Source organism: Lissotriton helveticus, chromosome 1_2 (genome assembly GCF_964261635.1).
Source record: "Lissotriton helveticus chromosome 1_2, aLisHel1.1, whole genome shotgun sequence".
Lineage (NCBI taxonomy): Eukaryota > Metazoa > Chordata > Amphibia > Caudata > Salamandridae > Lissotriton > Lissotriton helveticus.
This window is the reverse complement of record NC_136058.1, coordinates 136,026,389-136,039,711: the sequence shown is the minus strand read 5'-3', so window position 1 is coordinate 136,039,711 and position 13,323 is coordinate 136,026,389.

Genomic DNA, 13,323 nt, shown 5'->3' with positions numbered 1-13,323 from the left:
ACCAGAATTGCTTACTGCTCATCCAGCCAGAGAAAAAGAAAAAAGGGTACGGTCTCTTTACATCCTTGGAATCAGCTATGATAGAGCTCCCACCAAGGACAGTGCTGGTAAAAGTAATTTCTCTTTATTTTTCATTTACTGGAACTACAATAACAGATTCCACAAATGGGAAATATAGGAAAAAATTTGACCAACTTATAATGAAAAATATCACTTGCAGAAAAATACTTTGGCAGAAGTAGTCATGGTAATGTTCAAAAGAAACAAAAAACTGGAGTTTTTGGGGCTTGGCTTTCTCCTTTTCGAGAGCTGGCAGGGTTTCTGGTTTTAGGAAAAGCTACATTGGATTGGTGAGATGCAATTAAGATTATGTAGACAGTTAAAGCCTTAAATCGGGACAAAATGCTCATAGTGTAAGGACTGGTATGAAGAAGAAAGGGAAGGAGGTAATGTATTTTATATAGAAACAATCTCGGATTATCAGAGCTTCTATTGCTCTACATGTGTCCAGTCTGACCCTTGGGCACAATATTTTGGATGACTTGTTTCAAGATCCTAACAGCAAAATACCAGAGTAGTTTATCCTGCACTTACTATAGGGGCCGCATTTGATATATTTCACATGAATCAAGCCCTTTCTTTCCTTTGGAATCACTGTGATTGAGTCACTATATTGACTGCAATAGCGATTGTGCAAATAGATTTTTTGAAAGCAATATTTTATAACTGTTAAAATCTAGTTTTTGCAAAGTTGATAGAATTCACTTTGTAAGGGTTTTCCTGATTTCTACGACCTCACTGTAAGTACTGTCTCCTCAAAACTGTTTTCTAAATCCAATTTCAAAAGCTCCTCAGACAACCTCAACTGTCCAAACTTTCCACAAATGTTGCTGTGATTGTTAATCCGTGAGATATATTGCTTTTGTTATTTTTTAAATTGGAAATAATGCTGAGCCTCCATGTGACAAATGCAATTGACAGAATATAACGCTAAGAATATTTATTGTTGTTGCTAACGTCTTAAATCTGTATTCTTGAAATCTATCCACTCTAGTCATTGATGCCCAATAAGCATTGATTCTCAACAAAGCACATTCTACCTACTCTGAGCACGTCTATTTTATTCATATTTCAAATGTATAAAATACCCTGCATAAGAATCTTATATAGTTTTCCAATATTTTTGTTCTTAAATTTTAACTGTATAACTTTAAATGTGCACTGTTTTTCTTGGTTTTGTTGAAAAGGTGTTTAATATCCCACTACTGAATGCCTTTAGAGCCTCGTATAAAATAAGTTTGCTGGCTGTGCTACTTTAAATAAACTCCAAAAACGATTCAACTTTCCCACTAAAATATTGAATTTGTTTTTTGCATTAGTGATTGCACTATTTCATCACACATTTGCCGTGTTTAGTTTGATAGTCTACATTGTTTAAAGTTAGAGTCAAAGATTCAGTACCCTTGAGTAACATTTTTAGGTCGAGCCTACAGTGCTTGCACTACAGGATGATCTGTTGTATGTACTTTGTGGGATGACTCCTTTCATTGCTGCTCATTGGTTAAGGAAAGTGTAAATCTCTCAAAATCTTGTTTTTTAGTGGGTTATTTTGCTACTATGTCCCACCTTCTAGTGCCTTGCTCCTCCCCTGGATAATTGGTCTATGTTATGTTATGTTAATAGACATTTGTAAAGCGCACAGGCACCCTTGGGTTTCATGGCACTAGAAGAAGACTGTTGCGGCCGGAAAGCTAGAAGGATGCTTGCTCAAACAGCCATATTTTCAAAGCTTTCCTGAAACTCAGAAGGTTGTCACAGTCTCTAAGTGTCAGGGGGAGAGAATTCCAGAATTTGGGGGCCAAGTGAGAAAAGCAACATCCTCCTTGTCGTTTGCGTCTAAAAGATGAGATCGTTAACAGGGAGAGGTGAGCTGAGCGGAGATTGCGCGATGGAGTATACCTAGAGATCATGTTGCTAATGAATTTAGGACTGTTGCCGTGCAAGGCCTTAAATGCCAAGCATCCGGTCTTGAAGGCTACCCGTTGGGCAACCGGAGGCCAGTGGAGTTTTTCCAATCCAGGTCTGGCTGACAGCCATTTCGGCTGCTTATGAATCAGTCTAGCAGCCTGATTCTGGACCATCTGAAGTCTTTTTTGTAGGCCAACAGGTAAACCCAAGTAGATTGAGTTGGAGAGTTGGAGTAGTCAAGACAGGAGAGTATGAGGGCTATGACCACCTGTATTAGTGCTGAGTGAGTCAGTAGGTGTGCAATTTTCTTGATTTTGCGTAATTGGCGGAAACTGGTGGAGATCACTGCTCCCACTTGTCCTCGGAGCGAGAGGTCAGCATTAATGATGACCCCTAGGCTTTTCACCCAAGCGGAAGATGTGGAGGGGGACCCCAGTTCCACTGGTCAGAAATGCGAACCCCAGCTGTCCACACTCTTCCCAGGCAATACCAGCTCCGTCTTACCCGGATTGAGCTTCAGGTGGTTCACATCCATCCAATGCTGCATGTGAAGCATTGTTGCCTGAAACTCAGCCACGGCATCCGGGGAGCCAAGTGGGAAGATGATCTGTAAGTCATCAGCGCAAGTAAAGATGGTAATGTTTTTGTTTCTTAGTGAGTGAATCAATGGCTTTAAATATAGGTTGAAAAGCAACGGGGATAGGGAGGAGCCCTGCAGGACCCCACAGGTAGAAGTGAACTTGGGGGCAGTGAAGGTTCCAAGCTTCACGGCTTGAGTGCGATCCGCTAGGAAAGATTCTATCCAGCCAAGTGCGGGACCGCGTAGGCCCGCCTGCTCGACACGGTTTAACAGAATCTTATGGTCGACCGTGTCGAACGCGGCCGACAAATCCAGGAGTACCAAAGTTTGGTGGTCTCCCTTGTCTGCCTTTGCTCTAAGGGTGTCTAAGACAGCAACAATCTTGGCCTCCGTTGAGTGCGCCGGACGGAAGCCAGCTTGACTAGGCTCTAGATAATCTGAGCATTCTATGAAACTAGACACACACATGGTGACATTGGCCTCTAGTATTTTCGCCATGAAAGGTAAGAGAGAGATGGGGCGATAGTTTACAGGGTTTTTGGGGTCGGCCCCCATTTTTTTTATGAGGGCGACTACCGTCGCATGCTAGAAGGCCGTGTGAACCTTCCCTTGGGCAAGAGACTCATTAAGAAATGGGAGCACGCTCTGAGGTAAGATGGAGAAAACATCTTTCATAATGTGCGGAGGACAACAGTCATTGGGTGACCCTGATGTGACACGGGTCATAAGTTCTGAAAGAGTATTAGACCAGATCGGTTGGAGAGTATCAAGTGTATCTTGGTTGTTAGCGATATCGTCCAATGGTTCCCATTTAGTGGTATTGGGAAGACTAGCTTTGATTATGGAGATTTTATCCCGAAAATAGTAATTTAAGGAGTTACAAAATTCCTGGGTGGGTGTCTGAATAGGCGACGTTCTGACATCATTGCATAGATCATTTACTATTTTGAAGATTTCCTTGGATTTATTTTGGGCACTGAGCAGTTTTGTAGAAAAGTACACCGCTTTGGTGGTGAGGATTGCTTTTTTATACATTCTGCGAGCATTGGAACATTTTTCCCTGTCTTTGACGGAATATCTTGATCTCCATTTTCTCTCATACTGACGCAACTCCAGTTGCTGATTTTTAAGGTCGGTAGTAAACCATTGATGGGTGTCTAGGTGACGAGTACGAGAGAATTTCACAATTGGGGCGTGAGTGTTACTGGCCAAGAAAGCTACTCAGTGACTTTTCCCTTCATGGTGTTGATATATATAGTGATGCTTTTATTTAGCCATCAATATGTTTTTTGTGTCCACTAAAGCCCCGCCTTCCCGGCTCCTCCTGCTGCTCATGAACAGGTCTCTTGTTTAGCACAGCAGAAAAGAAAACAGTGTCTCTGCATGGTGAGGCAACTACAATGAAGCAATAAATTATGTTTGTAATGACATGCTAATTAACATGTTGCTTATAACTCATGTAATTGTTTGAAGTAGAGCACATTTTTCTTTTCATTTGTGAAGTGTGAAGATACATTGTCGGGTGACAGTGGAGCACTGCTAACAAGTACAAATTAAAAAAACACTTCCTGGCTCTATTAGTCCTGACTAGTGGGTCCGAATTGGCTATTCAGCGTACTCGTCATTGCTGGCTTGAGTGATAAATGCTGTGGAGTGTTTGTCAAAACAACAGGAGCTCTGGGCACCGGCTATGCCAAATTCGATACTCTCTTTACCACATGATTATCAAGCAACCTTAGATCTCTACACTTGCTCTCTTATCACTCGTCTACCTCTCGTCTGCTCTCCTCTCCCTCCCTCATTGTGTTTCTCTCTCTTGCTCTCCCCATCTCTCTCTTTCCTTCCTCCTTTGGCCTATTATTTTCTCCTCTGCTCCCTCTAATTCCTATCCCTCTTTCTCTTTTCATCGTCTATCTTTGTCTTCCTATCAATCTCTCCCCTGCGTCTTCCTTCTCTCTCGTGTTCCTCCTTCCGTCTCTCCCTATTATCTGTTTCTCTCCATCTTATCCTCTCTTGTGCATACTGCCTTCTTTCTTTCTCTTTCTCCAGTCTTCTTCCTCTGCCCTGTTATTCCTTTACCTCTCTCTCTTTGGCTCTCTGTAACGCTCTCGTTCATCCCCCCTCCACACCTTTTTTGTTTATTTAGGTTGAGCTACCTCGCACTTTGCTAAAGACATCTTGGGGAGATAACGAAAGCTTTCATAGTGCATACAAATGCATTCCACACAACTTTGTAGTTTGGAATACGCATTTACTAATTACTTTTTGGCTCCAACAAAGCTCAAGTGTCAGGCTTTATCTTCCAAGGTAGTTTACTGTTTACTCTTTTTTTCCAAGATGCCAAACTGAGACCATTTATGTGACATTCAGGCTGGGTACTACCAGTGGCGGCTCGCACAGGTAACATTGTGGGGGGGTTAGGCGGGCAGGGGCAGGGCCAGGTGTGGGGGTAGTGGAGTTCGACATACAATGGGAAAGTGGAAAGTAAATAAATAAATAAATAAAACCATTTACTTTGCACTTCCAGCATCGCCGAGTCGGCGATGCGGCGAGTGCAAGGTAAGTGGTTTTATTTATTTATTTACTTTCCACTTTCGTGTCATATGTCGAACTCTACTATCCTGCCCCCCTCACAGTGTTACCTGTGCGAGCCACCAGTGGGTACTGCAGGTGTGCTGGAGTAAACCTGTATGAAGTTATTTTTTGTAGCAAACAACAAAATAAACATATCGTAAATAAAAATATATCAGAAATCAGAAAGCTCAAATGAAACACTTTTTGTGTAACTATAAAGTGTGGTGGAAACACATATTTGAACTCGATCAAAAGAAATAATTACAATGATAATGTTTTCAAAAATTGTCATTTATACACTGTACACTTTTATCAGTCCGTGCAAATGTGGTGCTCATTTCAAATGAAAATATGTTCTCTTTAATAGCAGTTTGCTACGACACTATGCATACTGCACTTTACCCCACTTTACTCTAAGCCACTCAAATCCCCTGTGCACTATTCCACTCAACATAACGCCACTGTACAGCACCATAATCTCCCTGTGCCACTCAACTCAACACTACACTATGAGCCACACTACACTTCACCACTGCATTCTATGCCACTGTATTTCATGTTGCAATCACCAACACTGCACTCTTCACCAATGCACTCAACACCACTATACTCACAAACAATAGACTCTATGCCAGAGCACTCTAGCCCAATCTATTCTGAACCACTGAACTGTACACCACTATACTCTACACATCAACACTCTACACCACTGCACTCTACGTCACTGCACTTTAAGCCACTCTACTCAACACCACGGAACTCTATGCCACTCTACTCCTCACCACTACATGCTACAACACTGCACTCTACTCTGCACAACTCCACTCTACTGCACTCTGTGCCAATTCACTCGATGCGAAAGAACCTGATGCCAATACACTCTACACCACTACACACTACGTATGCCATTGCACTCTATACCACCACACTCTATGCAATACACTCCACACTACTCTAATCTACTTTGCACCACTGCACTCTGTGCCACTCTAAATGCTCAGGAAAAAGTACTCAATAAATTGCAGCTAATTCAAAATTCAGCAGCAAGAATTCTATCTGACACACCGAAGTTTAAATCGATTTCCCCGGTAATACGCCAGTTTCATTGGTTGCCAGTTAGGAATCGAATTAAATTCAAAGCTCTCTGTATAGCATACAGAGCGGTTAATAATTCAGGACCTAAGTTCCTAAGAAGGTCACTGGGGCGTTATACCCCCAGTCGACTACTGCGCTCCTCTGCTGCGTGCCTTTTAACTGTCCCTCGTACAAGGAAATCGTCATGGGGAGACAGATGCTTCTCAATTGCCACAGCGAAACTATGGAACACTCTACCCGCTCACATCAGGGCTAGACCCTCTCTCCTTACGTTTAGGAAGTCAGTAAAAACCTGGCTTTTTAACCAGTAATCACTATCTCTATCTGCTCTGTCCTACCGTTTTTCAGCGCCAAGACACCTCCGGGTATTTGTGCGCTATACAAATTGCATAAATAAATAAATAAATTATACACCTCTGAACTGCAACATGCACCATTCCACTCTATGCCTTTCTACTTTCTTGTACCCCACTTTACTCTATGCTAATGCACTCTACCCCACTCGACTATACACAACTGCACTCTTTGCAACTGTACTCTATACAACTCCAGGATAGGCCACTCCACTGTACTTTGCACCACTGCACTCTGTGACACTGCGCTCTATGCCAATCCACTCTACTCTTTACCACTCCACTCTATACTACGTCGCTCTAATTTAAAACAGTACACCACTACTCTCTATACTATACCATTCTAAGGCACTCTTTTACCATCTGTAGCACTCCACAGTATTCCACTGCAATATGCGCAGCTCCACTCTAAGCCACTGTACACAACTTTACCCTAAACAACTGCGCTCTACATTACTTAATTGCGATACAGATAATTCCACTGTACATCATGCCACATTTTTATACTACACAAATCCATTCCTCATCACACAAATCCACGCCACACAAATACACAACTGACAATTATAATCCAAACCACATATCTCTACTCAAGCCACATACACCCACTCCATAACACAAGGGTAAAAGACATTGCCATTTACAACGCCAATAGCTCTAAATCAAATAAAATGCGAGACCAATTGCATTTCTAAAGCTTATTTTAGATGAAACCTTCATCTATTCCTGACGACCTATCATGAACTTGTGACAAAAAGGAGCATCCACTCTGCAAAAGATCAAGTAAATGCCATTTGTATACCAGGTAAAATTGTTCATTTATCTTTAGGCTGGAGGCGGGAGTTAACTTTTGAATGGGCGCACACACATACCAGCCGCCCCCCAGCAGCGCACACACGCACCAGCCGCCCCAGCCAGTGCAGCGTACTCGATCACTCAAGAACAAACACACGCACCAGCCCCCACAGTACAACCAAGCCCCACTCACCAGGCTCTTTTGTGGCTGCTACAGGCTCCGTCTCAGGACTCCCCTGGTGTCATCTCCTCCGCCTCCATTGATGTGGCACATGCGGGCTTCCCTCACTCATGGGAACCCCGCACTTGCATCGACGGCCTCAGCCGCCACTTCTGAGCCAGGGCGTTTCCTTACTTCTGCCACCACCACGGGCTCTCCCTCAGGCATGGGAGCCCCGCGTCACCACTGTTCCTCTCGGCCAGCCACTCCGTGCGTTTCCCGCTGAAGGCGGAAGTTCCGCCCCACAACAGGCATGACGCTGCGGGACTTCCGGATTTCGCGCCAAATCAGGCCAGCGGCGGTGACACATGGAGGGCTCATGTTTCTTGTTAAGAGATCTGTAATGCAATCTGTAGCTGGGAGCCAGGAGAATAATGCCATTTTATTCTCAGCTCTGTTGTGATTCCATTCCATAAGCACGCGCTGATCCAGTTTCTCCAACGGTACTTTCTAGAAAGCTCTTCAGCAGTAGGGCTCCTTTCATTGCTGGCATCGAGCAGAACACCTCCAGTACTAGGGGGCGGACAGAAAGGGTTAAACTGATGCACCACACACCCCTACTTCTGAAACCCTAACCTACTTACAGATCACTGCGCCACATTCATAAAAAAACAAAAGTAACTGCCGCAATAAGGCTGCAGTCTCCGAAAGGCATGCAGCCCATGTACATTGCCAGTCACGCACCAGTCTCAGGATAGGTCACGTGACTGGGTACATTTCCAGCATGACTCCAAGTGGAGCCATGGCCCCAAGTCATCTGAATGTATGACTAGGTAAGCAGGCTGGGTCTTGCAGGCCACTAGTGAACAGGGCACAGTAGATGCAACCCAAAAGATGGCAAGGCCTGAGACTTCTGCACTGTAATCCGCAATCATGTCACACAACTTCATGGACAGCATTTGTACAGGTGTGGGAGATTGAGTGCTTCTATGGCCCTGTGCTGTAGTGATAAATACATCTAGATGTGGTTCCCAGCTTTGGTGGAAGGATTCCTGTAAGGAATGGAGAAAGGGCTTTTGGCAGACTGATGTCGCCCCACTTTGTATAAGCTGCTTATTCTAGTGCCCCTACCTTATGCCATGCTTCAAAGCATCGAGAAGTAACAATGAACCTGATCGCTTTTGCCCAAATATTGTTTTACCTAATAGAGTACTTTTTTAGCACACTTGTCTTACAACAGAATACATTTTTGTGAAATCAAACTTCACCAAATGTGTTTTAAATGCTTTCCATTTTCAGACAAGAAAAGAAATGCGTTTTAAAATGCTCTATACTGCTCGTTTTATGTTGAAATGTCGTAAATTAGAGTGCCCAAACAAAGTCTGTCTGTCTTGCACAGGAAAGCAATAAGTATTGGTTTTGACAATGGTTGTTTACCTGTGTATTTAGCTTGCATCAGGCAAGTCCTAAGTAAATCATTAAAAAAAAAGTGATAAACAACATAAGAAATCCAACATATGATCTCTGAACTTTTGAGATGTAAAATCGTCCTTCATGCATTGCAATGCATGCACTCCAGAGGATGTGGGATGATGCACCACACACACCCAGTTGCAAGTGGGGAGAGGGAAAACTATTCTGGGCAGAGACAAAGCCCACGGTGTGTATATCTTAAAGAGCTGGAACTGTGCTGGCAAGCCACACCTAAAACAAGCATTTGCAATGCAATAGGTCTCGCAGTTGTTAGAGTTTGAGCCATTGGCATTGTAAATGGCAATGGCTTTTATTTATGTGTTGGTTTTTAAAACGACAATAAAAGGCATTGTCAATTACAATGCCAATAGGTTAAACTCTCGCAAATGCGAGACCTATTGCATTGCAAATGCTTGTTACACACTGTTTAGTGTGGATACTCAGTTTCGCTGATGCAGGCCATCCAACAAAAGTCCTGTTCTCCTGAGTTCATAATCCTTTATTACCAATTATACACATGTACACATTTTAAATTGGGTGGATGGGACACTTGGTAAATTTGGGGAACTGTCCACGTCAATCAACCTCTAGATAATACCCAGAATATTATGCATAACCCCAAACACCAATGCTCTTTTCTGAGCTCATTGGACTCTTTTGTGCCTTTTTGTTTTTAAGAAAATGTGTGTCCTCACCACACAATATGCAGCAGATAAAGGTCATGAACAGTCCCTCCACAGGGTGAGTCGGCAATAAGCTTAGTGCATTTCCTACATCTTCCTTTGTTCAAAAAGTAAGAAAAAAAACCTAGGCCATGAAACATGTTAAACATATTCTGGCGCGTAGACAACTTCGGCAGTTCCTGAGTATTATGCCAGGCTACATCAACAAGTGTTTGCTGTTTTTGTTAGCCAAGAAATGTTGAACAGCAGGTTTTGCCTTGCAGTTTTCTGCCCCAGGCCCCCATCTATTCACTTGCAAATGCATAAAGTCTGGAGAAAACAGGTTCTTTCTTAGATCTGGGCCCAGGGGTCATTCCAAGCCTCATGTTGGCTGATGCCGAATGTGAAAGTTCCGCCAGGAAATGCCAGGTTCCCGGAGTCACAGCTGTTATTACAGGTGCTATTCATGATGCTGTTGGATGCCATTGGCAAGGTACATTAACTAAATTAAATTAACTCTTTTCGGTTGCTACACGCTTCGCTTACTGTTATAGATCCTCAGGTTTAGCTCATTGTACTTATTTTTGAGGTGCAAACGTTTCTAATATAGTTGGGAATGACAAGCCCAACCCATTATTTGGCATTAAGTGGTATGCTTTATGGCTTTTTAGTCTAAATGGAGCCTATTTTTAGTTTGTAAGCATAGCCTGCATAGTTGTTCTATTTCACTTATCTTTTAATCTCTTTCGTTTTTTACTTAAATTTAGAAACTATGTATTAAAAACGAGGCACTTTCCTAGAAAAATGCACATACTTTCCAGTCCTACGTGTACCATGCGTTGTATTTTATTTGAATGGATATTATTAATAAAGCCATACAGTGGGCCTGGCAGTTGTTCTACATATACCTAGCTCTAAAGAATGGCCAGATGAGCATACTCCCCCCTCTTGAGGAAAAGAGTAATCTTGAAGCCCTCTCCATTTACACGGTGGAACACACAGCTACCCCAGTTCGCATTCATTCAAAATCCTCCCTAATTCTGGAAAGACGTGACAACACATGTGGCACTTACAGAACTCGGTATAGAGAAATGATTATGGGCTGCACTACAAAACCAGAATTGTATCAGCGGTGTTTAAATCAGTTATGGTAAAAGCTGTAAATGGTATATTTATAATTTGCCAGCAGTAAATTGCACAATTATGCAGGACCATATAGCATCATCCTGTTTTTTTTATGCCAGTTGTATTTCAGTAAATACTTTCTTTCTTTATTCTTTATTTCGGTAAAATTTTATCACCATAAAAGACATTACAATAATCCATTAAAACAGTTAAAACATAATTATACTTTACAGATTCGTTCAGTTCATTCAAAGAAGTTCATCACATTATTATATATTATGGTCACTGGGCGGCCTTAATACATTTTGTCCTCAGAAACCAGACAGCTCCTAGGTACTTAGCTACAGCAAATACAATATGTTTCGACAGGTCTGTTTTGAGGACTCTAAAAGCAACTATACAGTCTACAGATCCCAGGTTTCTGCACAAAGGGACGATCCATTTCTTGCGTATCTCACGATAAACTGGACAAAAAAAGATTATGTGGAGCTCAGACTCCTCGGCCAGTTTACAAGCTGGACAGACGCTATTCACATGTTTGCTCCACTTGCTTGTAAATAATCGGAGTGGGAGGGACCCATGTCTCCATTGTAGATAGAGTTTCCTAAGCAAGGAGGGATATAAGTTGTCTAACATTGACTCAAAGCTGTAGATGTCCTTAGTGCCTAGAAATGTCTCTATCAATGTCCCTTGATTTTGGCAACGGTGCAGTGCCATTAGTTTGCTGTCATAATATACCTTTGCCAGTGTCTTTTTGGGGAATAGTTGGCAGGTGGATAGGGGGTCAGACCACAGTTTCAAAAGACCCAAACCCTCCAACTCTGATTTAATATATTTCAACCATTTGATTTCCCCCGCATTGGGCATTGCAAGCACCTCCTGAAGTCCTTGTCTGTAGCTAATCAGTTCCGGAACTGACCATAACCTACGCCAGTATGCCAGTGGTCTAAAAGCCAGTTCTTCGTCGAGGGGTCGCAATCCAAGATCCAATCTTAAGGGGACAAGAGGGGTGCTAGGGGGAGGGATGCAATCCTTTGAATGAACCTGTTCTCCTCTTTCATCAGATCCTGAGAGGATACATGGCCCCAAAGCTCAGACCCGTACATGGCAGCCCCCCTTGCCTGTGCCCTGTAAATCTGTAAAGGTGGGCCTACAGGACGAATGGATGACTTATTATTGCACATGAGCTTCATGGTACCACCCGAAAGCTGGGTCAATTTGAGGAGTGCTTTCTCTTGATGAGTACACCAGGACATTCTCTCATTTAAAGTAATTCCCAGGTACTCAAATGTTGTCACCCTTTCCAATCTACTTTGTCCAATACTAGGAGTAAAACGGATCTTTGGGGGGGGATTGAATACCATGAATTTGGTCTTTAGGATGTTAATTTCTAGACCGTATTCCCCTCAAAAACCCACAAAGCCATCAAGTACTCGCTGGATTCCCATCGTAGACTTTGATAACAGTAGAGTGTCATCGGCGAACATTGTCGCCGGCACTCTGGTTCCAGCTAGCTTGGGGGCATCAGAATCGACCACCCCATTCAGGTGGGCGATAACTCCGTTGACATAGAGGCAGAACAGGGTTGGTGCGAGCACACAACCCTGCCTTACCCCCCTGTCAACGGGGAACCTATTCGATAAGACACCCTCATTGCCGCACCTTACCTGTGCGTAGTTAGCGGTGTGGAGGAGAATAATCATCTCCAACAAACCCTTGGGGACCCCCAGTTTGGCCAGCACCTCCCAAAGTTTTTTACGAGGGACCAGGTCGAAGGCCGCCCTCAGGTCCACAAATACAGTGTAGAGGCTGCCACCCCCCAACTGTACCGTTTTCTAATGGATGAGGGCAAGCCGGAAGACCTGATCTATCGTTGAGACCTTCTCTCTGAAGCCTGATTGGAACGGACTCAGTATATCGTGTTCCATCGTCCACTCCAACAGGCGATCCAACAATAGCCTGGCGAATAGCTTCTGCGAGAAGTCTATCAGGCTTATTGGCCTGTAATTGACCGGGAGCAGAGGCAGACCCCTTTTAAAAATAGGGACTATCTCTGCCCCCAGCCAAGTAGGAGGGATCTCCATGCCATTCAGGATTGCATTGTACAGCACCCTAAGATATGGGGCCCAGATTTTGACTTCTTGCTTGTATAGGTCGCCTGGGAGCCTGTCGAGGCCAGGCGCCTTTTCAGGCGCCAGCCCCGAGATGGCCTTGGTGACTTCCTCCAGAGTGAATCCATCAATGGGAGCTACACTTTCAGTAACTTGATCCATTGTGAGCTCAAGTGGAGTTGCCGAATGATCCGGGTTATGTGATCTATACAAGTTTTTAAAATGATCCTCCCAAACAGTGGGTGCTATATTTGCTTCAACTGCAACTAGAGGTTCGGCTGATCCGTGCTTAGCAATTTGCCAGAATTTTCGGCTGTCTCGGGTTGCGAGGGCGGCAGTCATCTCTGACCAATTTTCCTCATCCTACTCTATTTTTGCAGTACGTAAAATGGCCTTATAAGCTAGGCGTTTTTCCCTAATCTTTGTT